Raw genomic sequence first — 4,990 nt, 5'->3', positions numbered from 1 at the left:
AACCTCGCGAGAAGAGATCATAAATCCTCAGCTTAGAAATATCAGTGATTCTTTGCTGCCGCCTGGTGGTCGGAATAAGTTTTACAACAGGCTGAAGTTTTCCTATGAGAGCGAGCGAGCAGTATGCAGATGTTATAGGACACTGGCAAAGGGTGTGGCGAAGAGGAGCCATAAAGTGCCTGAAGATTACCATGTGGTAAGACAAGCTGGGCAGGATGAGAAGCTTCACCCTCCAGCACAGGGTCTAGAGGTGTGCCCATAGTCCCCATTAGAGAGATAATTTTAGTGCTACCTGCCTGATCTCGCTGACATTGCTTGTCTGCATCCTCTTTCTACCATTTTCACAAAGGTTTTGTACTGTACTGCAGGTTTATTCACCGCTATCTGGCGCTTTTGTTCCATAAGGGTGCGTTCACATGTAATGGATCCTCAGCGGATTTGTCGCTGCGAAATCCGCCGCGGATCCTGCCCTGTACGTTCAATGGCAGGCAAACTCGCAGCGGGATGCACATCCTGCTGGGATTATCTCCGCAGCCCGCCCCGTTAACCCCCCGGTCGCCGGAGCGTATACATCACCTGCTCCCCGCTCCGGCTTGCTTCAGGACTCTCGGTGTCTTCACGTCCTACTCAGCCAATCAGTGCACTGATAGGCAGAGCGGGACGTGCCGGGAACCCCGAAGCAAGCCGGAGTGGGGTCCAGGTGACGTATACGCTCGGGCGGCGGGGGGGTTAACGGGGCGGGCTGCGGAGATAATCTCAACAGGATGTGCATCCCGCTGCGAGTTTGTCTGCCATTGAATGTACAGGGCAGGATCCGCGGCGGATCTCGCTGCGTATTCGCAGCAAAAAATCTGCTACGGATCCGTTACGTGTGAACACAGCTTAAATGTGATTGAAGCGACTCTGTTACAGGCATTCCACGTTTGTGTTCCGTGCGGAACATAGTGTGGCCTACAGCACTGTACTCTGACCCAGTAAGTCTCCCTCACCTTCCAAATCAAAGCAGATCCACTTCCAGCTGGGGCTTGCATCAGGGGAGAGCACTGTGGAGGTAATCTCCTCAAAGCTGTAACCCCTGTATGTGCCCACATCTGCCCTGCTCATTCCTTCATGCTCCCTGTAGTCTCTGTCAGCCCTTGTGTTTTCCACCCTCTCCATTCCTGCTATAATGTGTCTGCACTTTCACTCAGCTATACACTTTGTTGCCTTAATGTGCCTGCACTCACACTCAGCCATTTACACTGCTGTATCGAAAAGTTTCTGTCACTGTCCTGCACAGCTCTGTGATTCTCACTTCCTAATTGGTCCATCCTGAACACACACCCCTCCCCATTACTGTCATGTGACCACACAGACCTCTGACAGCAACCCTGCTTCTCTATTTTAGCCTATTGTAATACTCTACTGCATTATGGGGATCTGAAGTTTCTTTCTGTATCTACATACTGCTGCTGTTTTTTCAGGTTTATGCACTTACTATACATTATACTCCACATGCTTGTTTCATTTTTTATATGTCATTCAGAATAAAAAATCATTATTTTTGAGTTGTGGAACCATTTGTCTGCCTTTCAATAATTTCTTATGGGCAAATTTGCTTTGGTTTAAGAGTTATTTGGATTACAAGCACGTTCCCAGAACGAATTATGCTCGTAATCCAAGGCACCACAGTGTCTGTATGTATGTGTATATATATATATATATATATATATATATATATATATATATATGTTTATTTTAATGAAGTTATGTTGTAAAGTAAACAAAGTGTGTAGAAGTGGCAATGAGTAACTGCAGCTCACCTCCTGTGAACCAGACCTGAGCTGCAGAAACATATCTCCACCGCTATACAGTACAGTGAACAGAGACAAACTCCATTCACTATGTAGTGCAGGTGCCATGTGTCGACACCCTGCAGATTAGTTCTTTAAACGCCTGATGTCATGCATGGTCTGTCAGTCACTGCTTTAAATAAAAAGTATACTGTTTGAGTCTGTTGCCCTTTTCTAAACAGTTGGGGTTGTGGGATATCAACATATTCTGAACAGATGAATGCCCAAGAGACATCTTTCATATACACTGACAGTACACCACACAAGCGTTGAGAAATCAGTCTCATGCAGACCGTTACTGTGGTTATTTCAGCATCCAGTGCATTTCATTTCCTGGGACAGGATTCACTCTGTACATTGAATTGCATCATGTTTTGTATTCCAAATGAAGTAAAGTGTATTTTTTACTTCCTTTTTACACACTCCACTTTCACTTTTTTCAAACACATTTTTCTCAATAAAGAGGGAGGCGAATTACTGACAGTCCTGACCAGAGATGAGTGAACTTGCCGAAAGATCAGGTTCACACAAACCTGAACAATTAGCATTTGAATCCTGCTGCCTGTAGAATATGGATGCAGCCCAAGGGCTGCCTGGTAAACATATATACACCCTCAGGCTATATACGCCCTATACACCCATTTATTGTCAACTGCCTCCTCCAACATCAATGACCGCTTGAAGTCTTTTGTGGTAGTTGTGGATGAAACTTTTTTTTTCTTTCAGATGGTAAAGCTGCCCATTCTTCTTGGCAAAAAAGTCTCCAGTTTCTGTAAATCCCTGGGCTGTTTTACATGAACTGTACGCTTGAGATTTCCTCAAAGTAAATTAATCATATTGAGGTCAGGAGACTGAGATGGCCACTCAAGAACCTTCACTTTGTTCTGCTGTAGCCAATGACAAGTCTACTTGGCCTTGTGTTTTGGATTGTTGTCACGGAACATCCAAGTACAGTACATCCCATGCGCAGCTTCAGGGCTGATAATGTGCTACATCATCTTGCCTTTACCTTTTGACCAAATTTCCTGTGCCTTTGTTGGTCACACATCCTTAAAACATCAGCGATCCACCTTCATGCTTTACAGTAGGAATGGTGTTCCTTTCATCATTGTTGACACTTTTCCAAATGTAACGTCTATGGTTGTGGCCAAAAAGTTTGATTTAGGTCTCATCACTCCAAATGACCTTGTTCCATAACCTCTTAAGGACATAGGACGTACCGGTACGTCCTATGTCCTCACTTGCACTTCAAAGCGGGGCCGCGCAGCGGCCCCGCTTTGAAGTGCCGCGATCCCGGGTGCCGCGTGTAGCCCGGGACCGCTGCTATTAGCGGGCACGGTCTGATCGCCGTGCCCGCTAATTAGCTAATCGGAGGCAGCTGTCAAAGTTGACAGCTGCCTCCGATTACCGGAGGCAACGTTTCCCTGGTGTCTAGTGGGGGAGATCGCTCCTCCGGGACCTTGTCCCGGAGGAGCGATCTCCGTTACTGATGCCGGCCGGGGACGCGTCCAAGATGGCGCCGTCCTCGGCTCGGCACTCGTTTACTTCCGGCTGCAGCAGCCGAAAGCAAACGAGTGCCGATCTCATGGATCTCTGCAGCATATCTATGCTGCAGAGATCTCAATGAGAGATCACAGTGTATATACTAGAAGTCCCCCAGGGGGGCTTCTAGTATATGTGTAAAAAAAAAAAAAAAAGTGTTGTTAATAGTAAAAAGCCCCCTCCCCTAATAAAAGTCTGAATCACCCCCCTTTTCCCAGGTTTTAAATAAAAGTAAACAAATAAATAAATAAATAAACATGTTTGCTATCGCCGCGTGCGTAATCGCCCGAACTATTAATTAATCACATTCCTGATCTCGTACGGTAAACGGCGTCAGCGCAAAAAAATCCCAAAGTGCAAAATTGCGCATTTTTGGTCGCATCAAATCCAGAAAAAATGTAATAAAAAGCGATCAAAAAGACGTATATGGGCAATCAAGGTACCGATAGAAAGATCAAATCATGGCGCAAAAAATGACACCTCGCACAGCCCCATAGACCAAAGGATAAAAGCGCTATAAGCCTGGGAATGGAGCGATTTTAAGGAACGTATATTGGTTAACAACGGTTTGAATTTTTTACAGGCCATCAGATACAATATAAGTTATACATGTTATATATCGTTTTAATCGTAACGACTTGAGGAACATGCATAACAAGTCAGTTTTACCCCAGGGTGAATGGCGTAAAAACACATTTCCCCCAAATAAAAGAAATGCGTTTTTTTTTTCAATTTCACCACACTTCGAATTTTTTTCTGGTTTCGCAGTGTACTTTATGCAAAAATTCAGCCTGTAATTGCAAAGTACAATTAGTGACGCAAAAAATAAGGGGTCATGGGGGTTTCTAGGTGGAAAAATGCAAGTGCTATGACCTTTTAAACACAAGGAGGAAAAACCGAAAACGTAAAAACGAAAATGGGCCATGTCCTTAAAGGGATAAGTTTTGAGCCTTGTTTTTGTGCTGTTCAGCGTATTGTAGGCAAGCTACTTTGTGGTATTTTTTCAGTAATAGCTTTTTATTTACGACCATGCAGCCCATTTTTATTCAAGCGCCTCCTAATTGTGCATCTTGATACAGCCACACCACTAGTTTTCAGAGAGTCCTGTGTTTCAGCTAACATTGTTTGTGGGTTTTTCTTTGCATCCCAAACAGTTTTCCTGGCAGTTGTGGCTGAAAATTTTGTGAACTTTTGATCAGGGTCATTTGGATGTTTTTGGTTGTCATGATTGACCTTTCATTGGCTACAACAGAACAAAGTGAAGGTTCTGGAGTGGCCATCTCAGTCTCCTGACCTCAGTATTATTGAGCCACTCTGGGGAGATCTCAAGCCAGCCTTGCAAGACAGCCCAGGAATTTACAAAAACAGGAGGCTTTTTCCTAAAAATAAAAAATGGACAGCTTTACCATCTGAGAATAAAAAAGAACCTCACCCACAACTACCACTAAAGACATCAAGCTGCCATTGATCTTAGAGGGGGCAATACCCGGCATTAAGAACTGTGGTATGTGAACTTTTGATCAGGGTCATTTGGGTGTTTTTGGTTATGATTTAAAAAGAGAAAACACAGTAGTTCGACAATAAATGGCTTCACCCAACCATTAACCATAAGTTGA

Source organism: Dendropsophus ebraccatus, chromosome 8, assembly GCF_027789765.1.
Source record: "Dendropsophus ebraccatus isolate aDenEbr1 chromosome 8, aDenEbr1.pat, whole genome shotgun sequence".
Taxonomy (NCBI): domain Eukaryota; kingdom Metazoa; phylum Chordata; class Amphibia; order Anura; family Hylidae; genus Dendropsophus; species Dendropsophus ebraccatus.
This window is presented reverse-complemented; position numbering follows the sequence as displayed.